Genomic DNA, 25,679 nt, shown 5'->3' with positions numbered 1-25,679 from the left:
CTATTAAGTGCGTGTTTATGATACAAATAATTCTAATCTTTCAGCATTTGTTTGTTGGTGTCAGTAGCAAATGCTTTTTTGGAGAATGAAGAAAAATATACTAATTTTCAGTAAACCAACAGAAAGTATTTTTTAACAATACAACAGGAGTTTGGGATTGTAGTTATCACTGTCTTCCAGAAACAGCTGCTGTGCAGAGCCCCAGAGAAGGGCTGTGCTCCATGTGGAGGAAAATATGTAAGCTCCTACCCCCTTCATGGGCAAGGACCATTGCACCTCCCATGCAATATAGAAATACACTGAATCACCTGAGAGAAAAAAGTTCCTGAATGGCTTTTCTCAGCACCAGGATTGAGGGTTTTATTCCTCCTCTGTAGTGCATTGGGAATACGGTCTTTTTGCCACAGCTCAAGACACTTGTGGGGTTCATGAAACTATTTTAGCATATGTGGTTGCCGTGCGACAGATTTTTTTTGTTTCACCCTTTGTTGCCCTGCCTTTTATAGGAGGGGAGGTGACAGATCTCTGTGAAGGCTTGCTGCCATACCAGAGCTGTAGAATCCCAAGGAATCTGTCTGGTAAGCTTCTGACTGGCTTGCTCCTCTGAAAAGAGGATGCTGCAGTATATTTGTCTGAACTCCAAAGGAGCTTGTCCCGAGCAAAGCATATTTTGCTTTGTATGTATCCAACTTGAAGTGTCACTTTCAAGTTTTTCTCTCTATGAAAACAAAATGCAGCTGACCGGAGGATTTTGTTGTAAGCTGTCAGAGGGTGCATGGCTTGAATTCTCACACCTTACTTGTTCTCATAGTCTCTGCAGAATCCTCCACGGTACTGTATTTTCTATCAAGTCACCTCTATTGCACAAGTAAACTATGGTTCCCTGGTATCCCCTGGGTATATCACCATCAGGGTCATCACCTCCTAGTGTTTCTAGAGGAATTTTGGATAATGGTGGCAAAACACCTGGCACAGATATAATTTGGATTATCTTGACGTTTAGAATTTTCATGCAGCTCCAGGGTTTCAAGGGCTCTCTTCACTTGCCTCTAATTGAAGCCACTAAGCAGAAATATTAAATGTGGGTGTTTGTTATTTTTTCTTTTGTTATTCATTTTACCAAATGAGTATTCTCTGGCTGGCTTTCCTTTATTTTTTAATTTTTTTGCTGTGTGTTTGAGGGGTTTGGGTTTGTTTTGGGTTTTTTCCCCTCACAGAATCAGTATTTAGTAAAGGTGGCTGCTGCGTCACAGCTGCGTCACTGTAACAGGAGATCATAGACCACAATAATGTACATATTTTCATTGTTGTGATCAGGTTTTACAAACAATTCAATTGTGAGGGGATACTGAAATGAGAGGGACTACAGAAATGCTTACAATTAAGGATGTCTACAGAAATCCAATTTATTAATGAGCTGGAAAGACCACACCATTTTTTTAATTTAAGCCACAGGAAATAATTTGTACTAAGTGAGACAGATCTGAAAGACATTGTAGACTACTCACCACTGTGGTGCTGTACATTTAGCAATGTATCAGATTGTTGCTTTCTTAAGACATCAGTCTAATTACTTTTCAAAAAGGCAGCCAAGAACGTTTGAAGCATCTTCTGGTTTGGCATCCATGATGAGTTTTGAAAGACAGAATTGTGGATAATGTCAAAAAAAAAAAAATTAATTTTAATATTCATATTTCAACATGTGGTGTTCATTCTTCCCCAGTATCTTGTCACTGTCATTTAATGAATTTAAATAGTCTGATGTTTCCCTTGATGTTGTAACCATGGCTATGGAGCAGTACAGCCGGCTTCAGGGAGGTACCGAAGTGTGAGACATGGTCTTCAGTGCTGAACCCCATTACTACTGACAATGTGAGAGTGTTGTTTTTTCCTACTCTCACCTTGTTGACCACAATGTTTTTTGGTGTCCTTGAGGATTCTTTTTTTTTTTTTTTTTGTTATCCTGTTATTGTTTTAGGCACTGGTTTTAGAAAAGAAAAATTATTATAGTAAAAAATATCCTTTTAACACAAAAACCTAATATAAGCTGTGTTTGCATACATCAAGAAATTGCTCACTGACTAGCAGAAGAAAGTAATGTGTGAAGAAACTACAGGTAGGAGTTTTGACAATAATGTAAATTGTAAGTTTGTCAAGACACTGTGCTGACGAAGTTGAATTCAAGTGCGCATAATAACACTTAGGTAAAATAAACTTTCTTCATGTATCTAATAGTTTCTTCACACAGTTTGTATGTGGTCCATGTGATTTTGAAGTATTCTGCTTTGTTTTTGAGTTCGTTTGTTTTGACAGGGTGCCTCAATGTTCTGTGATTAATTTGGCGGAGATTTCTGTTTTCTGAATTTGTGGCCAGCAGAATGATGGCTGTACACGTGTGAAGTTCATGATCACACTGTCGTTGGGGACAGGAGTAGCATACATACAAGGCCAGCCTAATCTTGTTATTTAGAGTTGGAGGGAAAGGAAACACTCTGATGGCACAACTTGCATTCCTAATGCTTGTGCAGTCCTTTGCCATTTTTACAGGTAAACCTTTATGTTAGTTAGTAGACAGGCTGAGGTTGCGACTAGGGAAAAATCTCATCTTTTCAGGTTGCAAACACTGCTAATAAACATCTCCTGTCCTTCCTTCTATCCCCACAGAGCTGTATCTGAAGTCAGTTAAGCCTCCAAAAATTGCATTTCTTGATATGCATCAAGTTAATAGTTATAGATGGGGGAATGACACAGTGCTTTATAGAGCAACTGCTACATGGTGGTGATGGTGGCTTGGCCTGGTCACAGCAGGAGTCTGTTCCTTCTGGGTCTGAGCATGTCATTCTTCTGGTGCTAGGATGACCCAACGACATTGAATCAGAACTGGGTTTAAGTGTTTAACTCCTCCTACAGGTCTTGCCTGTGGTGTAACAGAGCCTATGCATGGCTGTTACTATGGGATCAGAGCCTGACTGATCTTACAGGATAGTCTCAGTGCCAGTTCTAGGCAGCGTGCTTTCAAAAGCACAAGTTACACCAGTGAGGGAGAAACATAATTTCTGCTAACCTCTTCTAGTCTTGGTTCTTGGGGTTGCGGGAAGTGCAGCATTATTTTTGGCTGTACTATTGATGTTCAAGAAGCTGTGGTCCTTTTGAAAGCTAAATGTGTGTATATTTTGTGCACTTGACCTTTAAGCAATGCCAAATAGAGTAACACTTTTTTATAAAATATGTTTGTCTCAGCAGTCCTTGACCTGGGCTCAGTAAATGAAAATGTACTAGCAGAGCTATATCCCCACAGGATCAGAAGAGGGACATGGTAAGTGAAGGAGAAAATAAAGAAAAATGTACTAGTACTTGTGCTAAAGAATAGCATAGCAGAGGATACCTTCAGCCTGTAAAAGTTAAGCTTCTTGACAAAGACTTAATGCTTGGCAGATAGAGGGTACTGTCTACCTTCCTGTGACTACAAGTGGGCAGTTGTGTTTGAGAGAGCCCTGTCTGGCCTACATGGTGATGTAGGTCACATCACCATGGTATTCTTCATTTTCAGTTGTTGTTATTACTTACAGTGTATACCCAGACACATTATTCATTATTATTTAGGATTTGAATCAGGATGTGCACTAGCAGTCTGTGAGCAGCTACACAGGAGCAAGGTGTTTTACAGAGTTGCCGACCACTTGTCTGCTGAGGAGCACTTCACCCCTCTTCTTAGCCCAGTTGCTTAATATTCTGCCACCCAGGGTTTCTCTGTCTGTGGTCTTTATTCTATGGTTTAAATAAACAGATGTTGCAGAGTATAACAAATACTTTGTTAGAAGTGTGTGGTATTTTAGAAGCACTTCTGCACTGGGAGGAAGTAAGACAAATTATGTGAGTGTTTTAAACTTCAGATATCAACAAGTCAAATTAAAACTATCTGCATAATTTCTTTCGTTATGTATGATTGTAAGGTCACATTTTGCCCTTGCAGATAGTGCGAAATGATACTTCTTTCCCTTTTCTTCATGGGAAACCTCCTGTAGTGACACAGCCAGCTTTAACCAGGGCTCATAAAAGTTTGTCTTTTCTTCACAGTGTTTCCCTCCAGGAGTCTTCTATCAATTATTCTGTAGACAAATAAGGGGAACTAAAGAGTTGCCTTGCAAGGGTATTGTACAACATGATGAGGTTTAAGGAAGATCCTGAATGCAGTTTTATGATTATCAACAGGATGGGGGTTGGAGGTTTGGTTCTTCACATACTTTAAATCAATAAATGTTCATAAATGTGGGAGCACCCACTCCATGTGAAAATACAAAATCAGCTGCAAATTTGAAATCCAGTGATTAATTTTTAACATTTATGTTGCTTAAAGTTGATTGAGATAAATCTTTTCTGTGCAGGACCACAGTGTTCAGATGAGTGCATTGTTTTTAAAAGCAGATCAGGGAAATAAACAAAAATCTCTGGGAACCTGTGATGACAGGAGAAGAAAACACCATGATGTGTTTAGGGGGGATTCTGTTATGCAGGTTTTTGTCAGAACTTAAATATGGTTTGCAATTTTTATTTTTTCTTAAAGATATGTGTACATTTGTGCAATTGTCAGAGTTGGAATGCTGTTTAGAGAATCCTGTTTTAAAGGAGGTAGCCAATAAAAAATGGCATTGAAGTATATTACGAGGGGGTTGCTTTAAAAGCACTTGTGAAAGGTTAGTATTTCTGTGGAGTTTTCTTTCTTTCCTTCTGCAAAATAGGTACCAGACAGCTAAAATAAAGTGATTACAAAATGTATATTACAAACTTTGGGGTTCTTGTCAGCTAGTGACTTGTCGCAAGCATCCTTTTTGCTTGGCTCTCTAATGTACATTCATTTATTAGTATGTTTGTATTTGGAAAGCTGAAATCTCTGTAACACATGCAGTTTTCACCTTGGAAACTATATGTGTTAAGCTTAGGAGACACAGGTTGTGGTGTGATATCACTTTCTAGTTATGTTTTTTGTTTCAGAAAGAAATGTTTATCTAGCCAAACAAAGAAGACCAAATAGGGAAAAACCCTGTAGGTACATTGGAAGAAAAAGTGGCAAATGTAAGGGAAAGGTTGTCACACCCACTTTAATATTGAGTGAGTAGTCAGGATGTATTCTCTTTCCCTGTCAGTATACGAACAATTTGTTTCATTTCTTTCATCTTAAATACTATGAAGAAATGAAAGCTGTTGGGAAAATTTTGAGCAGACATCTGAAGGACAATTCAGCTTTGATTGTTACCCTGTTTGAATCACTCACTCTTAAAGGTTACGATAGTTTTTATTATTATTATTATTATTATTATTATTTTAGAACACGACGATTTTTCAAAGTTTTTTCACATACAGTAAAACAGAAAAGGTTGCTTTTGAGTGAAAGCTCTGACAGCCAAATACCTGCTGTCATGGAACGTGCCACTAGCCCAAATGAAGGAGGAGTTTTTGTGTGTGTGCTTTAAAGCCATATTCCCTCTTCCCATCCCCCTTTTCTTTCCTGAGCAAGAGATTTCAATTTATAGTCGAAACATTGGAGGTGGCTTCACTGATAAGGGAATGGGAGTTGTTCCTTTGAATCCCTTCAGCAAAACCAGAAAACTGAACCCAAATCTTCAGTTTTCTGGGTGACAGTTGTGATGTTTGTATTTTTACCCTACAACAAGGCTCAGGAGCAACAATGTTTTAAGAGAAAATATCAAATAATAATGCTGGCAAGTTACAATGTTTTGAAACTGAGGACCTCTGTGGACCTTCTGAACAGTCCTTCAGGTGATTTTACATGTACTTTGTCTGGACAGATAGCACTAGCGCTTTATCAGACATAAATAAAACTTACTAATTTTTACAGTGGGCAGGTATTCAGGATAAAATAAGAGAGCTGCCTGAAGCCTCATCTCTGTCAGGGTTGGCAACAGAATCCAAATATTTTACTTTTCCATCTGTTGCGAAGGTCATCTTTAAACTTGGCCTTCTGGTGTACCTGCATTGAATTTATTTCAGTGAGCTCATCATTTTTCCTTTTGATATAGAAAAAAACATTTGTAAGAAAGAGTGCTTCAAATATTTTATGCTGTTCCTAAGTTTAATCACAGAGGCCTGATAGTATTTACTGGTCTCATTGAAGATAGAAATACTGTAATTTGGGGGACTGTTAAAAATGAAACATCCTGAAGTAGAATCATAGAATAGTTAAGGTTGGAAAGGACCTTAAGATCACCAAGTTCCACCCCCCTGCCATGGGCAGGGACACCTCACACTAAACCATGCCAGCGAAGGCTTTGTCCAACTTGGCCTTCAACACCGCCAGGGATGGAGCATTCGCAACTCCCCTGGGCAATGCATTCCAGTGCCTCACTGCCTTCATAATATAGAACTTCTTCCTTATATGTAACCTAAACTTCCCCTGTTAAAGTTTGAACCCATTGCCCCTTGTCCTGTCACTACAGTCCCTAATAAGGAGTCCTTCCCCAGTATCCTTGTAGGCCCCTTTCAGATACTGGAAGGCTGCTCTGAGGTCTCCACGCAGCCTTCTCTTCTCCAGGATGAACAGACCCAACTTTCTCAGCCCATCTTCATACAGGAGGTGCAAGTAATGGTAATGCCTACTGTTTTCAGTCTGTGGCAATGCTATAATCAGTCCCTTCAGTGCAGCAGTGACTGCAAGGTGAGTGCTGTCACTTGTGAACACTTAATTCTCTGAATAGGCTTTCCTAGAAAACTAGTGAAAGAGGAGGAGGACTGCTTGTACAATTTATTTATTTCAAAGCAATTTTTATTTTTACTGGTTTAGGGTTATGCTTTGTTTAACAACTTTGGTAAAGACTGTATCATGTTAGCCGTGTACTGGTAATCTGCTCTACGAAAGTACTTTCTAGAGTGTGGCTCCTCGCCTCAGTCTTTATCATAGCATCAAGACTCTACATTTTAGCTGCATACTGCCTGTGTTTCTGGAAGATGATCTTTTGACAATATTATTGCAACTTCTGATCTACATGGCTTGATTTGGTTTGCTTTAAAACGGAGAGAGGCTTTAGAAAGATAGTACTAAGCATTGATTTCTGAATGTTTTTCCTTCAGCTTGGTGCATCCATTTTGAACCTCTTTAAGTTAAATGTGAACAATTAACACTTGCGGTATAGGTAGCTTTAAGTGTGTTTCAGACCTGCTGGTTGAGGCAAACTCACAAAAAGGATGACAAGCATGGAATTTTAGCCAGCTGTTTCCCAGCATGAAATTTTCTTGTGGATCTGTTTCAGTAACACAGCATCTGTTGCATTTAAAAGGTGAATCTTCAATTCTGTTTGCTTTGGCCTGTCATATGAAATGTTCTTCTCTGTGCCCTGATGAATGTAGTTAATATTTTATAGCTTTGTTTAACTGTCATATCAAGCTTCAGGAGTGCAACTGGAAATGTTACAAACTAGGCAAGAAAGCATGCATTTTACAGAGCTAATTCCAGTCATTTTGCAGTTTCTATCTTATGGCAAATCATTGTTTCCAACCCCACATTCCAGTAACAACGTTAAACTTTTAATCAGAAAGCATAGCAAAAAAAAAAGCTGTATTTTGTCTGTTTCTGTGCGTACACAGAGCCATATATCCACAGATGACAAGCTTGAAAAATGACACATTTACTGTAAATAGAAAACAAACACAAACCCACGTGATTGTGATTCTCTGTGAAAACTTATTCCAAGAATGTGTGTTATCTGAAATCAGAAAATAAGCTGTCCTAGTATCACATACCAGAATAAATGAACAATTAACTAGCCCAAAAGAATGTTTTTCTGTGACTGGGAGAAGCCTTCACGATTGTGAATGCTACAGAAGAGGTAATTGCAGGTTGTATTGTGCCTGTTAAGTAGAGAGGAAAGAGACCTAGTAAGTGATATGTCTAAAAACTGGAATGTGGGAGGGTTTGGGGAAGGGAGTGTCTGGAGTTACAGTCCTTAGCTTTCTCTGTTGAGATCCCTGCCTACATTCAGTGATAGCCATGCAAGTTTTTCTTTATATGTTTCTGTCTCCAGTTTTGTTAAGCCACAAAATATTTTACCAAAACATGTGCAAGTGTGGCTTTCTGCACTGTCAAGTGTCCATCTAAATTATATTGCTGATTTGAAAGCAGAGCTGAAACCAGGTGTTAAATTGACCCTGCTTGAAAAAAATGTCTGCAATGTTATTCTGTTCAAGTGGCAAAACAGAGCTGATGTTATAGATCACAGCATCTATCACATGAGCAGCTGACTTGAAGAGCGCACTTCCTGGGTTCAGTATTTAAAAGTACAGCAGGTCATTGTTGAGATTTGACAAAGTGAAGCTAGGTCACCAAATGTATGAAAACTTTAAAAAAAGGATGTGTGTAATTACAACCATGGTCTGTAAAATAAATGACTACAGACTGCAACTTTAGAATCAGGTAATTATTATTTAAAGTTATGCATCTCAAATTGTTTGTGGTCATTATATTACTGAGACTATTACTTAGAATAACCTCTATCTTAATTCTGTGGATATATTTTTTAGATTAGAATATGGAAGTATTGAGTATTGAAGAAAAACTTCTCATTATCATGATCTTGCAAATTGATAGATGCTTGTGGCTCATGGCTTCTTTGCACAGTTAGCACTGTTTGCTGTCTCTTTGAGGTGCTTTCATTACTACACTTGCAAAAGAAGGATATTAGGAAAACCTAATCTAAAAGAAACCTGATTAATACAAAAGCAGATTTAATTACTTGCTTAAAAAATAAAATAATAAAAAAAAGATATTCAGAATGTGCTTTCAAGGTACTATCTTATACACCCAGTTCACAGGAATATCCAGGCATTCTGATATATTTATATGGTTCCCTGACAATTTTAGAGTATGCGAAATAAAAATTTTATTACCTTCTGATTTATAAAAGAAATTGTCAGATTTGAACTGAATGTAATAACTGCAATATTCAGATGTCTCTGCACTGAAGACTAGAGTATGAATGAGAAATAGTCAAGCTAAAGAAAAGCGCAGAAGACAGCCTGTGTTTCAACTCCTTCAGGCAAGTCACATTAAGCTCCTCTGGCATTGCCGTTGTTGTCATCCTTTCAATCTCTGAAGAAATGGCAATGAAAACATGTGCTTCATAGCCTTTCCTATTTCCAATCCAGCAATCATGTTTCTTAGAACACATTATTAGCACCTGTGATTACTAGTGAAATTCCAAACGCTACTGTTTTCCTTATTTTTCATAGAATCATAGAATCATAGAATAGTTAGGGTCGGAAAGGACCTTAAGATCATCAAGTTCCAACACTCCTGCCATGGGCAGGGACACCTTGCTCTAAACCATATTACCCAAAGCCTCATCCAACCTAGCCTTGAACACTGCCAGGGATGAAGCATTCACAACCTCCCTGGACAACCTATTCCAGTGCCTCACCACCCTAACAGGAAAGAATTTCCTCCTTGTATCCAATCTAAACTTCCCCTGTTTAAGTTTTAACCCATTACCCCTTGTCCTACCACTACAGTCCCTAATGAAGAGTCCATCCCCAGCATCCCTATAGGCCCCTTCAGGTACTGGAAGGCTGCTATGAGGTCTCCACGCAGCCTTCTCCAGGCTGAACAGCCTCAACTTTCTCTGCCTATCTTCATATGGGAGGTCCCGTGATCATTCTCCTCAGTAGTCAGTATGTATCATCCCTCTGCACTTGTGCATCACCTAAACATAGTCGTGTATGGGAAATGCAGAGACTGGAGGAAAGATGCTGAGAGCAGAAAGGATTCTTGCTGTCATCAGGGCTGAATGACCACAGAGGCATTCCAGTATTTGGATTATATGAGACAGTTTTCAGCAAACCAGCCAGCTCTTGATAAAAAAATTTTGTTCTTGCTAATATTTCATGAGCTGTTGCTTTTATACCCTCTGTTTCACAGCAGAAGTTTGTAAGCTTGAGATTTAAAATAAATAGTGATTTGTTTTAAATGGTATTCAAAGGAAATGTAATTCCCTAAGGCTCTGAAAACCCACAGGAGGGAAAGGTCCCACAAACCATGCTATCAAGAGTAGAACATAACTGTTTACATTTTGTTCGATACCTGGGAAATTCTGGAAGGGGCTGTGTGGAGGTGTAGATGCAAATTTGGATTTTATCTTGTACGATAATTTTTAGTGCTTTAAGAAGTTCATAATACTTAGAATGGGATTAGTGTTGAATTCTTGAGGAAGAGTAGAACAGCAGAGGATACAGTTGGCTTTCTGGGCTGTGAGCGCACACTGAAGCCGGCTCATGTTAAGTTTCTCATCGACCAACACCCCCAAGTCTTTCTCCACAGGGCTGCTCTGAATCTTTTCTCTACCCAGTCTGTAGCTGTGCCTGGGATTAATAAGGATCAAATTGAGTATTTTTCAGGGAGTAGGAAGCTGGCTGGAGCAGTGATAGCACTGGTGTGATAGGAGCTAAACTTCTGGAGATGAAAGATGTTACTTGAAAATAGCAAAAATAGTCCATCAACTGTGGAAATTATGTGCAGGTCATCACAGAATGGAACTTTTGCAAGCAGCTTTTCAGGAGGCTCTGGGGAAAGCATAAGCACAGAAAATGTTCTTGTGTTTTAATACAGAGCCTGAAAAATTTAGGCAGTGTTTAACCAATGACTGGTAAGTAGTGGCAGGAGACTATACAGGGGAGTCCTGGGAGTTCTGTTCCAATCCTTTATTCATTGCTTGTCCACATTGGGGCAATACATTGGCTGTTCCTGTTTACAGGCACTTGGCAGTCTTTTATTCTCTGTCACAAACAATGCCTTACCTTGAAAACAGCAGGAAAAATTGAGGCAATGTCCTTTATGTTTGCTGATAATCAGATTAATTAGTTTAATGCTAAGGCGTGGTAGGAGCAAAGATGATGTTCTTGTTATGCTGAAATGGAAATATATTTAAAAAGTGACAATTCTTTCAATTAAACAAAACCCAAGCAAATATACAAACAAAGACAAAAGAAGGGGAAAAAAAACTCAACAAAACACCACAAAACCAACAAATCAAACTTACAAGAGAAAAAAAACCAAAACTGTTATATTTAGAATATGCTTTTCCCTGTATCCAAATAGGCTTATATTTATTTTGGGAACAATTCGATTCAGAGAACACAGAATTCCCACAACCGTAAAGACAATGTAGGCCTGAACTTAATTTCCATGGAAGTTAATGGAAAAATTTCTGTGAACATTTTGTCGGGTCCTAGGAAAGTGAAAATGGTAAGATAAAATAGGGCAATTCAATCAGTCCATTAAGGGGAGATCATAATCTTTGTAAAGATAAGGGTGTTCATTTTCATTTGTTGTATAAAATGCACTGAATATGTTTCTTGTTGTCATATATGATAGTCAAATATAAACCAGATATTGATCTACTGGGGAAGAGTGAGAACTTCATTCAGCTCTTAATACAGTTCAGAAAATTCATACGTATCCTGTTTTAAGACAAAGGAATTGTAGATTATTTTTCCCTTTCCACAAATATCGTAGAGAATGCAAAGTAGCATACATTAATATTCTAGCGTACATACTGAGCCGTTTTTTAGGCTGCAATAAAAGAGCTATATTATGGATTCATTGTGTGCCACAGATATTATTGTTACACAGGATGTATAGCTTTCCTCAGTACAACACTTTTCCCCTCAGGGAAAACTGGCTGCATGCCAGTTTCTCTTCCTAGCTAAAGGTCATTCTTTATGTACAGAGGTATGAGATGGAGCTTAGGGTAGAGATGATTGAGAAGCTTTGTCTTTTATTGTCCTCCAAACCAGAAAGCACTGAGCTGCAACCTGTCCCTTCAGGATGTGTTTTCTATAGAGGTGTGCAGCCATTCACAGCAGTGTTGGGTATGGTTTCCTTCTCACTACTGAGGTCCTTTTTCTAGCCATTCATTCAGAGGAAAACATGTAATTGCTTGTAGGTCAGTTCATTTCAAAACCTCAGCACATGACCTCTTTGTTTTTCAGTCAGTTGCCTTTTTCTAAAAGCATTCACATTAATCTGACCCTTCTCCTCCAGGATTTGGTTCATGTCAACATGATTTCCCTTTTTTGCCTTGCTGGGAGCTAGTTCCTAATCCTTTTTTTTTTAAGACTCAGTCTACAAAACTCTGAATACTTTTGCTTGTCTTTTGCTGCACCTTTAAAGTCTTTGCAATCTTTTATTTTGATCACTGTAGTTTTTAGTGTCTAAAACATTATGTTATTGACACATACTCTAGTGCTGGGATAAGTCAAATGTGCCAGTTGTTTGGGAAACTAGAGATCCCTATTAGTTATACTCAGTGAGACACTATTTTCTCTTCATATATCTTTGCTATTTGACACTAAATTTATAATGGAGATTTTGTTCCTGCTTCTACTGTTTAACTGTGATACAGTTAAATTAGAGAAGGATTTTGCCTTGTCTTTCATGTGTCAACAGCTCTGAGAATATTTAAAGGGAAGTTTTCTCATTCATGCCTTCGTATTATCACTGCTATGGTTTTCCATTATAGGGATTCTTATAGAAGTAGGTATGTGTAAGTTGTCTTATATGATCCTAACCTTTACTTGTCTCTGGGATTGAACGGTTATGTTCTTTTGTTCCCTGGTAGATTTCTCATGAGAAATATTTTTTTCAGGTCACTGTGTGTGATATAATGTTGCTTTGGATTAACTTAAACTTTAAAACTCTTGTATTATGTACTAGGCTTTCAGATGATTTTTCGTGTGATGTATGAAGAATGTATATTCTGTAAGGCATAAAACTGCTCAAAGGAGGTCAATTATAGAGGGTAATAGCCTGGGTTGTTCACTAAGTTTCACATTATAAAATTTACATTAGCATATGTAAAGACTATATTTAATAATGTGTACTTTCACATATTATAATGTCATTGGAGGATGTATAGGAATTGAGGTACTCTTCATACAAAGTTGATTTTCACTCAGGTGTGTTAAGTTGTGTCTTTTATTTCATTATTTACATAAGCAATGTCAGTCTTTCACCTAGACGAAGAAAGTATTTGGTCTAGATACTTCATAAAGTTTGTGAGTTATGGTTATGTGGTATGCCTTTTATTTATGATAGAGATCAGATTAGTTAACTCCCTCTGAGTTTTTCTTTCCTTATGATAGTGTCTCCACTAATCACATACATTTTGGGGAGAGGTTAAAATTGGTTCTTTGAGTGACTGTCCCTTGAAGGTAGTAGTTATAAAAAAAAAATGTACTCAGCTTTTTTCCTCAGTCATGGGAGTTACCTTGTCTTTTTCTTGTTGACTGCAATTAAAAGCAGAAGGGACAGCTGGGAGCTGTATTTGCAGGCCACACAAATGAACTGCCTCCCCTGGGGATGCTGTGTTTTCAGTTGGGTAAGAACTGCTATTAAAGTTTTTTTTAAATATTTAGAATTAAAAAAAAAAAAAGTTTATTCAAGATTGGAGGTTTATATATAACTGAATTTTGCCATTATGGCAATACATATGCCAGCAGTGGGCTGTGCCTACACTGTTGAATGATAGACTTTTTGCATAATTTCGTATGCCTGAAGTTTATAAGGTTTGTGAAACGTATTTTGTTACTTAAATATATATATACTGAGAAAATACCAAAAGGAAAATAAGCTTGACTGCCATTTAGCTTTTGCCTCATCTCAGGATCTTTCTTTTAGCCATAGTCTTGCCAATTTTGGAGCTGGTTAAATAGAAAAGTTTCTCTGTACTGCATTTTTTGTCCTCTCTTCATGTGCCCTCTGTTGCTGTTCCCTTAAAGGATGTTGTTGGAGAATGCCTAGGCTAAAGTTATATTCTTATCTTCCTTTTCTGGAGTGAATATTTTCATATAGCATGGAAAATGAGGCTAAGATGTGCTTGGTGCTTTTTTCCCTCAGAAAAGGCAAATAAACACACATTTTCCGGTACTGTGATCTGCTGTTAGAGAGGAACCTAACTGGTAAGAAATTTATTATAGAAAGGATATTTGAGCTGGCCAATTAACATAAGACTAGGCTACATGAAAGCATGTGTTTCATAGTTGACTTAGAAGCTTCAGAGTCCTGGTGAAAGAGCCCAGCCTGCTAATATTCATGCAAAACTATTTAGTAAATCAAGGATAAAAATAGCTAGATAGGTTTCACAAAAGGACTCTTCACAGAAAGCATGTTCCCTGAAGAAAGCTGTTCTATTATGCACTTAAGTAGCTATGACATTAATTGTTATGTCATTAATGAAAACTGGCAAGGCAGCTGGGGTTGACGGAGTCCCACCTGAAATATGGAAGCATGGAGGCCAAGCACTTCACGCTAAATTTCATGAGCTAGTTGTATGCTGTTGGGAACAAGGCAAAATACCGTCAGACTTTCGTGACGCAATCATCGTCACTCTGTATAAGAAAAAAGGTGTCAAGTCAGACTGCTCAAACTACCGTGGTATAACTCTGCTCTCCATTGCTGGTAAAATTCTTGCAAGAATACTATTGAACAGACTAGTACCTGCTATCGCAGAAGAACTTCTACCTGAAAGTCAGTGTGGTTTCAGGGCTAATAGAAGTACCACAGACATGGTATTTGTTCTCAGACAATTGCAAGAAAAGTGTAGAGAACAGAATAAGGGGTTATACGTAACTTTCGTTGACCTCACCAAAGCTTTTGACACTGTGAGCGGGAAAGGCTTGTGGCTGATCTTAGAACGATTAGGTTGTCCCCCCAAGTTCCTGAAAATGATTATTCTGTTACATGAGGATCAGCAAGGCCAAGTCAGGTATGGTGATGCACTCTCTGAGCCTTTCCCAATAACCAATGGTGTGAAACAAGGTTGCGTTCTCGCACCAACCTTATTCACAATCTTCTTCAGCATGATGCTCCAAAGGGCTACAGCAGACCTCAACGAACAAGACGGCATTTATATTCGATACCGTACCGATGGTAGCCTATTCAATCTAAGGCGACTGAAGGCCCACACTAAGACCCTAAACCATCTGTCCGTGAACTGCTCTTTGCTGATGATGCCGCCCTTGTTGCCCACACAGAAGCAGCTCTGCAGCGTTTAAAATCTTGCTTTGCGGAGGCGGCTGAGGTTTTTGGGCTGGAAGTCAGCTTGAAGAAGACAGTAGTCCTCTACCAACCTGCACCGCAAGAATATTATCGCCATCCCCATATTACCATCAGCGAGTCAGAGCTTAAGACAGTTCAGCAGTTCAGCTATCTGGGAAGCATCATTTCCTCGGATGCCACGATCGACAAAGAGATAGACAACAGAATAGCAAAGGCATATAGAGCCTTTGGAAAACTCCATAAAAGAGTCTGGTGTAATAAACACCTGAAGAAAAGTACAAAGATCAGTGTCTACAGAGCCACTGTATTGTCTACTCTTTTATATGGGTCTGAATCATGGGTCATCTACCGTCATCACCTGCGACTCCTGGAACGCTTTCATCAGCGCTGCCTCCGTACAATTCTAAACATCCATTGGACTGACTATGTGTCTAATGTCACTGTCCTCGAACAGGCAGGGGTCACCAGCATCGAGGCCACATTGCTGAAATTGCAGCTGCGCTGGGCAGGGCACGTCTCTAGAATGAAGGATCACCGCCTCCCCAAGATCGTGTTTTACGGTGAACTTGCCACCGGTAGCCGCAAGAGAGGTGCCCCAAAGAAGAGATATAAGGACTCCCTGAAACAATACCTTAGCCTTGGACATATTGACTACCATCAGTGGTCCACCTTGGCCTCCAATCGGGAGACTTGGAGGCACACCATACATAATGCCGCTGACTCCTTTGAGAGTTCACGAAGAACTAGTCTCGAGGAGAAAAGACAACACAGGAAGAATCGCGCCCCACCTGTTTCACCCAAGGAGACCTTCTGCTGTGCTTTTTGTAGCCGGATTTGCCTATCCCACATTGGCCTTCTTAGTCATCAGCACGCTTGTAGTAAGCGTGGGTAAATGCCCTTCCCAAATCTTCGTTCGCGAAGTCAAGCCATGACTGACAATATTATGCCATTAATGATTTTAATAGTAATTTCATCCTTTTTAATCTCTGCTACAAGATACAAAAATTACAAACAGTGAAAGACTTGTTGTTTTCTAATATATATCTTCAGAGATGGTTGAGTTTTAGATGAAATGCAGAAGTCAGTTCTGTCCATTAATTAATAACTGATTTGTGAGGCAAGTTTAGTTGTCTTCTCATTCTCAGTTTATCACACGGTGTTGTGTTTTTCCATACTGCAGTTCTTTTTAGTTCAGGTTCTTGTCTTTTTTTCTCTGTTAAGTGTTGTCAGGAAAATATTAAAATTGTGATTTGCATGCTGTTGACTGGACAGTGTGAACATGTTATGTTCAGGTCCTCCAGCTGCCATCATGGTATTAGTTGGATTGAATTGCCCTAGGATTAGCTGTGGTATCCCTACAGAGTTGTAGCTTTTGTATTTGGAGGATGTTGGAGGGCTCAAAGAGAATGATAAAATAACTGCTATCCTGCCTGACTCTGATCTGTGTGGTTGAGCGATATGGCTAGAGAGAGTCTGTATGTCTGTCTGGAGCTCCTTACAGGGCAAACAAGGCATTTTTAGTGAGCATGGATCGTCTCCTGACTGATGGTAATTAAGTGGCAGATGGGTTTGTTTATGGGCTTAAAAATGGTTAAATAAAAACATAGTATTAAATAGGTGATGTTATCAAGGACAAAGAGTTTCTGAAATTTAACAGATGTGGGTTTAATTGTGTGGCACCAGCTTAGAGCTTTACTGGAGGCCATTTGTAGATAATACTAAAGCAAATGAGTGTATGCATTGCAAGCATATGGGTGTAGAGATAAGGCTCAATTTGCATATTTCTTTCATTTTAGTTTCCTTGTTTTGAAAAGTTGCATTTGAGGACAAGTGCAACACTACTTTTGATCAGTGAAGTTACTTGCCATTTGGTTTTTAAAGTATTTTCATGCAAATAGAAAAGCTGTTTGAGGGATGAAATGACTAAGCAATTGCATTTACAGTGATGGTCTTCAGTAGTAGTGTGAAAGAGCGCATCTAAATATGGCTGCTTCCTTTTGCTAGAGCACTGTTACTTGCAGCAGGGTGCAGTTGTCTGCAACATGCAATTCTAGTTTCCCATTCTACATCCTCCTTCTAATCTTATTAAGCTGTAAGCATTTTTGGATGACTACTTGTGAGCAAGTTGGCTGCTTACTGTCTGGTGTTCTTTGCTGCTATACACATCTCACCTGAAGCAGTGCATGGAGAGCGTCAGACTTAAAAGCTAAGTCCTCTGGACTATATAGTGGCCAAGGGTCCAACAATTTTCTGTACCTTCAAATCAGAGGATTTTTACCACAGTCAAACCTCCCCGACTGTTTCTTTTGCTTTACCTGTTTACTTATTATCCTTTGTCTTCACCATCAGCCGGTTTCCGCAGGACACATACCATAGGATATTTACTTCCTGGCCATCCAGGAGAAAAAATGGAATTTTTCTTTGAAATTAGTGCAGATTCTGTCTTGGATAGAGGAAGAAGGTGACACATCAGACTTTGCATAATCCACAGAGCAGGAAAGGTCAGGATGATGCAGTGTAAGGCTGCTGTGGAGTAAGGCTGTGAGAAAGCTAAAGAGATAGACACAGACCAGTTCCCAGAGGAGATGGAATAGGTATGTAGGCACAGTGAGGAGCAAAAATACTTTTATTCCTTAAAAATCCTAAGCATTAAAGGTATGTGTGACTGTAGAGCTTAAATTGTTATCATATTACGCTGAAATAGCACTTTTCCTAATGCTTAGCAAGTGCTGTCTTCTGGGAGAGGAAGCCAGCAAATGAGTATGTCATTTTCACAGAGTTCTCAGTCTTCATGTTTAATGGGGACCAAAAGCCTTCTTAACAATGTTGCTCAACTTAAAAGGATCACAAAAGACATGAATAAAAACATTAGCCAAGTTTTGCTTCAAATTTTGTTCTAGAATTATCCAGATACTTTGATTTACTTCCCTTTGAACAGTGCCACCAATGAAAAGGAATTTTATAATAGCAGAGGGGGAAGAAAACAAAGCATGAATGTGTTGGATGGCATAAAAGGCATAATTGTCATTGACATTGTTTCAACTGATAGAAGAAGAAAAATGCAATAGAGGTGGGTCTAGTTGTGCTAGGAAGAATGTGAAATTAAGGTGTAGCTGAGGTGAGCTGTTTGAAGTGGCAGCTCTGAGACTGACACCCCACTGCAGGGGAAGAAGCACTTAAGACTATGTATGAAAAAGAGAAAAAACAAATAGTAATATATATTGTATAGATAAAGTATACTTTGCTGCACTGTTATACATGCTCTTCTGAAGGTATGCAATCTTAAAAAAGCTTACAGAGTGTGCCATGAAAAAAGGAGGATTTAATACCAGTTTAATATGACATATGGCTACCTGTCACTTCTCTGAAAATTTACATGATAGTTAACGGATAAAGCTGTCATACTTATCTTTTAACATTGAAAGCATGGTCTTTAGGAAAAGAGCATACTTTCATGAATTGCAGACAGTGTAAGAATAAGATCTAAAGATTTTATGTGATTTGGCATATATAGTAAGTTGCGTTGTAGCAATTCATCACCTACTTTGGAAGTCTGAAGTTTAGTACGTAGTCATATAGTATGTATTTTGGTGCCTAGACTACCTTAGGAAGAAAAAATCATGGATTTTGGAGGGGTGAGAGGATTATGGTTTGATTTATTCTGCAACAAGATAGACTATAAAACTGCTTTTGCTATGCTCAGGGGACCAAGGCTTAGCAATGTCATATTGAGTAATAACATCAGGATAATATCAAGGTCTTTGGTCATCTCACTGATTTCACACAAGCAAAGCCACAGATATAAACCACTTGATACCAGTGGAATAGGATATTTCATGTGGATAATAAACACCTAGGGAAATTAATGATCTGTCTGTCTAAAAAGATAAGTCCTGAGCACTGGCGGGAGAGCTACCTATGTGTATTTAACTGTTCTAGTGCTGTCCAAAGTATCACTTATTACCAGGTAAAATGTGGTTTGTACATAATATATTCCAATATAAGAGACAGTGCTGCATCAAAAGAATGCCCTGCAGTCTACTGAGTGCTGCCCAATTGCCATAGTTAATGAAAAAAAGTACATTCATTATAACTTCCCTTTTCTCCAGCATGCATTTTAATGCCAAACTTAGAAATGAGGTTTTATAACTGGTAGTACCAAGCTCAGGTGTCTGAATCCACCTGTGGTCAGTAATACACTGAGAATCTTCTTACAAAGAGATTTGTAATTGAGGTTCCCTAATTTTTTATTGGCTCTGTGCTGAGGTGCCCTGGATTTTACAGCAAAGTCATGATAACATTAAGCTCGTCTGGAGCTATGGGCACTCAGGCTCTTGCAAATCAGGCCCTCATTACCCCACGCATGTGCTGTGTAGGAAACGTTCAGGATTTGGAAGCACTACCCCTTAGGATGTAGTGGCAGCAGAACCAATTGCTGTTACTGCAGTAAGTTTAAAACAGACTTTAACAAAATCTGTCCTAAAGAAAAAGGTAACTCAAATTGTGCTTTCACTCCACTGGGTTTGTTTCAGATTTTTTTTGTTTGTTTGTTTTGAGGTTTGTTTTTTTTTATTTGGGTTTTTTTGTGGTTTTGTTTGTTTGTTTGTTTGTTTCTGTATGCTTGCTTGAAATGTCCTGCTGCCCTGCTTTGCAGCAGATCTGAGCTCATGGTTCTATGGGGACTTTCCCCACATTCAGCGGGACTGAGTTCAGCATAGCATTCAGATGTGCACTTAACTGCAAGCACACACTTGAATCCTTCTGAAGACAAAACTGTGAATGAGCTAATAAGCACATGGAGGAGTATGGAGGACATGGAGTGCATGCCCTGACCACTGTTAAATATCTGCTTAAGTACTCTGCTAACCTCACAGAATATTTTAGAGTATATACTGGATTAAGTGCAAGGTGGAGGAAGGGCAATTTGGAGCTCTTGCCAGAAAGTGTCTATTTTTTCTCCTATACAAAGAAAATTATGTTCACACTGTAGGACACAACATACATCAGAAGAAAATGGAAAAAACTTCTCTGTGAGGACAAAAAACACTGCAGGTAAGTGACTTTAAATGGTACGTTTTTTCAAGGAGATATCTCAATTTCTTTCATCCTGAGATGCAAAGTGAAGAAAATGAAACACTGAGGTTGGACAAAGGAGAAATGAGAGGGTAGGCAGCCGACACTGGGTTTGTGCTACACCTTGAATACTGTGTTCAGTTCTGGGCCCCTCACTAAAAGATACTGAGTTGCTGCAGTAGGTCCAGAGAAGGGCAGTGAAGCTGGTGAAGGGTTTGGAGCACAAGTCTTATGAGGAACAGCTGAGGGAAAGGGGGGTGTTTAGTCTGGAGAAGAGAAGGCTCATGGGGACCTTATTGCTCTCTACAACTAAACTAAAGGGGGATGGAGACAGGAGATGTCTGGTCTCTTTTTCCAAGTAACAAGTGATAGGACAAGAGGGAACAGCATCAACCTGTGCCAGCAGAGGTTTAGATTGGATATTAGGAAACAATTCTTCACTGAAAAGGTAGTCAGGCATTGGAACAGGCTGCCCAGGGAAGTGGTGGAATTCTCATCCCTGGAAGTGTTTAAAATCCATGAGGCCCTTGATAACACAGTTTAGTTGTGGACTTTGCGGTGCTGAGGTAACCGTTGGACTTAATCATCTTAAAGGTTTTTTCCAGGCTAGTTGATTCTGTGATTCTCTGGTAAGCAATACACACCACAAAGCAGATCACTGCTCCTTTTGCACTGGAGATCCACAGCACTTTGAGTTACATGTGGAAGCAGTGCAACTGTTTTGCTGTTACACCAGTAGTTTTTTCCTCCTATTCCTTATTGAAACAAATTTAGTTTGAATGGCTTTAAATGGCCTTCTAGTAGGTGTGGGATTGACTTCTCCAGTAAATATTTTAGACTCAATTTAAAAGAGCAAAAAGCCTAAACCATAAACAGTTAAAGGAACCTGGAGGCTTGAGGTGAATTAATCCATACAGACCTAGCAGGGGAAAGGGATGATGACAAAACTGGTGTGCATGCACACTCTTGCTCAGTATGAAACTTATATGGATTTCCATCCTCATGTAAAACAAGAAAGGTTGAACCAAACATTATGTGGGTGGGAACAATGCCATAAGCAGAGATTTTTGAGGTCCAAACACAATTTAGTTTAGTAGTTGTGAAGTTTGGAAGAAAAAAGCAGAAAATAGCATGAGTTGGTTTAGAACTTTAGAAATGCAACCTGTACTCACTGTCAATTGTACTTCCATTTGTGGCAAGTATTTTATCAGAAATGTGTGAATTTAGATTTTATGAAAATTTTCCATGAAGTTTGACCATTTTGATACTCCTGATACTGAATACCGTAGAGGCAAAGTTGTAAACTGCTCCAATATTTGCATTTTTAATGCGTCATTAAATTTTATGAGTTACGGTTAGTGCTTTCACATTTTTTATCGATTCATTTGGTTTGTACATGTATAGCTGTAATAGCAAAATTGCAGTCTACAGCTGTTCTCTTACAGAGAAACTTTTCAAGAATAGCCTGCAACTGTTATCCCAAACCTCTAATTATAAAATTTAAATGAAATTGCCACAAATATGTGTATCATATAAATGATAGATTGTGGTGGGGTATGAATACAGATAAGTGATGAAAACACTAACATATCTTGTCAATACACAGTTTAAAAGGAAATATTTATAATCAAGCACATATGCACACATGTAAACATTTATTTTTTTTTTCCCTGACAAACTCTAGTATTACAGAAGTATTCCATTGTCCAGTGATCAAAAAAAAATAACATTTTCTAGAGGAAGTGGAGGTGGACTTCTGGAATTAAATATTTGTGCCTGACAAATGCTGTACAAAGCAGCATGCAGGGGGTCTTACATATGTATTCCTTATTGTGCTGAAAGTTTACCTTTTCTTCATGACCAGTATATGCATCGCAGTCTTAGTTTATAAAACAAACAGAAAAAAGTCTGTTGTCTTAATTCATAGTTTTGACAAGTTTTTGTATTTGTCCTGGTTTCAGCTGGAGCAGGTATTTTATTTCCTAGTGCTGTTTCGGCTTCAGTCTGAGAACAATGCTGGTAATACACTGATGGTTTAGGTGTTGCTAAGTACTGCTTACCCTTATCAAGGACTTTTCAGTTTCTCATGCTCTGTCAGTGAGGAGGGGCACAAGAAGCTGAAAGGAAGCAGAAACAGGACATCTGACCCGAACTAGCCAGCAGGGTATTCAGTATCACATCATGCCCAGTATATAAACGGGGGGAGTCACAGGAAGGGCAGATTGCTGCTTAGCTCAGGCTGGGTATCAGTCAGCAGGAGATGAGCTTGTGCATCACTTGTGTTTTTTGAGCTTTAATTTCTTCTCTTGTTGTTTCCTGTTATTATTGTTATTGGTATTCTTTTTACTGTCATTGTATTTTACTTTATTTTAGTTAGTGGACTGTTCTTATCTCAACCTGTGGGGTTTACATTCTTTTGATTCTCCTCCCCATCCTGCCCGGAAAGTGGGGGGGAATGGCAGGGGTGAGCAAATGACTTCATGGTGCTCAGTTACCAGCTGGTCTAAACCATTACAGTGTTTAAGTGCCTGGACCAAACTCTCAGAAACTGTTTAAGAAAGAACGTACTAGACTGGGTGAATCAAGAAGATACGTAGTGGGCAGAGAGGAAAAGGCAATTTATGGTACAAAGAGATCTTCATTGGTAGAAGAAAAAAGTAAAGCACAGATAGAGCTCTGTTAAATTTCCACTTTAGAAACAACAAGTGAAATGGCTTTTGGACAAGAGAAGAGAAATAAGATAGTTTCGGCTATCAAATAAAACAATCTGTTGCTAGCTGTTTTCCACTGGCTTTAACAAAGAAGCAAACTCAAACCCAAACTGAGTTAACAAAAAGTTCAAGGACGTAAGATGAGGAGGGTGTAGGATGCCCATATTTACTCAAGACAGTTGTGCTAGATGTACGTGAGCTCAATCGGAGGGGTACATGAGAGTTGCTGATCTGATTCACTTGACAAGTAATCCAGTTTAGCAATTTGGTACTTTTTCTTTAATTTTGAGGTGCGATGTGGTAAATCATTTTTCACTGTGGAGGTTTGCTTGCAGAAAATGTATAAATGCTAATTGGCCTTAGAGTTTACTGCAGTACTTGAAGATGGATTGTTGAGAGTGTTGTACTAGATTTGCTGGAGTAATTCAAATTCCAGCAATATTCTTTAAAAGTTCCCATAGTTCATAGTCTGTTATTGTTTCATGTATTTGTATTCTAGAAAATCATTGATGATTTTGAGATCATTTAATTCTTTTGTTTATTGGGGAGGAAAAAAGCTTTTGCCATTAGCATTTGATTAATTTTGCAGGCATATAGAAGATGAAACAAAAAGTACATTACTGTGCAGAATTATAAAAGAGATGGCCTGTTTCTTCTATAGCTTTCCATGGAGTATGAGAAAAGGGTTGAATCATTTTATATATATATATATATTAAAAATCTTCCCTCTCTAAGCCTATATGTATGTACATTTTCTTACCTGTCACTTCTGAAACAGCATTCTCACAAGTAACCATGTCTCAATAGCCTGTGAATTAAATGCACTGCATAGATAAAAATTTAGTTGTGTCCCAAGGCTCCATTCTTCAGTGCTTTTAATGCCAAACATAACTAGAACAAGGAGATGGATTTTTGTTCTAGCTGTGACAAGGTGAAATGTCTGAAGGATGAAGCTGGTACTGATTTCAGACTTGGACCTTTACTAAGAAACATAGATTTCCTCCTTTCAAACTTCTTGGTATCACAGCCGCAGTGGGTAATAACTACTTTAAAAAAAACACAGCCTGTTATTCAGGTTGCTTTAAAAATTAAATAAGATGCATTCACTATGTTGCGGTTCACAAATTTAAGAACCAAACCCGTATTCTCTTCAAACTACTCCTTTTTATTGTGCCAGGTATTTACTAGCTTGGATACCTATGAATTCAATTTTCATCCTTTCTGTTTTTTAAAAAAAGAAAGAAAAAAAGTTAAGAATCACTTGAAGTTATGTGCAAAGAAATGAATCTACAGTGAATTAAGATTAGCAAATGGCCATCTTAGACAACTTTTATGCAGCTACGTTTATGTTGCTGAGACTGCAATTGCTGGTGGAAGAAGGGTTTTGAGATACTCATTTGTTTCTTTAGACTGAAAGTTATGCTTTACATAGGATGTTTGAGTTCTCCAAGAAATTCCTGCAGTTATGAAGATAAGTGAGATCTTTCCAGTTGAAAAATCAGGAATCTTCACTGTGTCTGGACAATACATTCCAGAAAATGTGATCCCTCAGGTTAAAACTTGTGAGATTTTGAAATGCTCAAAGGGAGTGACTACCTCTTCAGCTGTTTTAAATCAATTAATAGGCACTTAACTCAGTCCAGCTTTGTTGATTTTAAATTAAGTAAGCTTTGCAATTCCTCCAATTTTAGTAATTTAGTTCAGGAGGAAAATCATAGTTTACATCGTCTAAATAGAAACTAATTGTGCACTAGCCTGCCTTAGATTCATTGTATTAGAGTATCAATAACCTACTGGGGCACAGACCAAAATAGACTATCTAATATTTTTTTCTGCTTATTATCCATTAGCAGGCCTAGCTTAGGGTCAGTAGTGTACAAAAACAGATCTGAGAAATTCAGAAGAGTTTACAGTCTAAGACCAGAGATGGGAAGTGAATTCAGGAAATTTCAGGATGGTGTTCATTACTGTGATAGGCAGTGATCTCAGCAGCTGACACCTTCCTAATGGTATTTGCAGACTCATTGACAACGGAGATTTTCAGGAGAGTTTTGATTTCTCAGACTGTATACTAAATGTCACTGTGAAGAAGCTTATATTGCCAAATTATTCACGATAAGTTTATTTTCCAGTGCCTTCAGTTTTTAGGTCTGGCAGGACCTTTCATGGAATGTGAGTTAATTTCAATTACATTGTTTCTAATTTGATACTATAGAGTCAGCATTAAGATTTTGTGTTCTAAATGATAAAGATCTTTAGTTACTATAATTTGAGTGATGGTGTTCACATGTTAGGCAGAAATGCAGCTGGGGGGGAGTAACTTCCTGCTTCTCAGAGACCATACTAATTTTCAGTAAGTAGTATTTTCAGTATTTATGTCTCTGCAGAAATTAATCATACCACTTTATTCAACAGAAACTCAGTGTGAAATCTATCTCATAAACAGCAGCAGCAAAACAAATGCATCATCCATAGAGGCCTTGAGAAATGGAAGCAACAGCAGAACTGCAATTTTAGACAGAATCCAGCCCTGACATTGAATGGGCTTGTGTAGGGTGTAAATATAGCCCTGCATTTTTGTTAGTCACAGTCAAGGCCTTGTTTGGTTTTTTTCTTTCCTTCCATGATTTCCTTAGAGGCTCCAGTTCCAATAAAGGGTATTTTGTTTCACTCACACAGTCACTGAGTGAGCATGCCATACTTCATTTCAATACAAAAAACAGTATTTTGTTTGGGTGTGTCAGACTTACATATATGATTAGCTTAAGCTTTTTTAGTAAATACAAAAGGAGATTATTGAAGTTGAAAAGCTGTTGTTCCATGTGATTTCCTTG

At 38.4% G+C, this 25,679-nt stretch overlaps 1 long non-coding RNA gene across 1 annotated transcript in view; it reads left to right on the top strand.

Moving 5' to 3' along the window:
- LOC133223299 (uncharacterized) overlaps positions 1–25,679 on the top strand; it is a 312,054-nt gene that overhangs the window by 237,636 nt on the left and 48,739 nt on the right. The window lies entirely within an intron of this gene.

Source organism: Neopsephotus bourkii, unplaced genomic scaffold, assembly GCF_033783945.1.
Source record: "Neopsephotus bourkii isolate Nb327-2 ecotype Australia unplaced genomic scaffold, CSIRO-AGI_Nbou_v1 NB_1634, whole genome shotgun sequence".
Taxonomy (NCBI): domain Eukaryota; kingdom Metazoa; phylum Chordata; class Aves; order Psittaciformes; family Psittacidae; genus Neopsephotus; species Neopsephotus bourkii.
The sequence above is the reverse complement of the archived record's forward strand: the minus strand, read 5'-3'. Positions and strand labels throughout refer to the sequence as shown.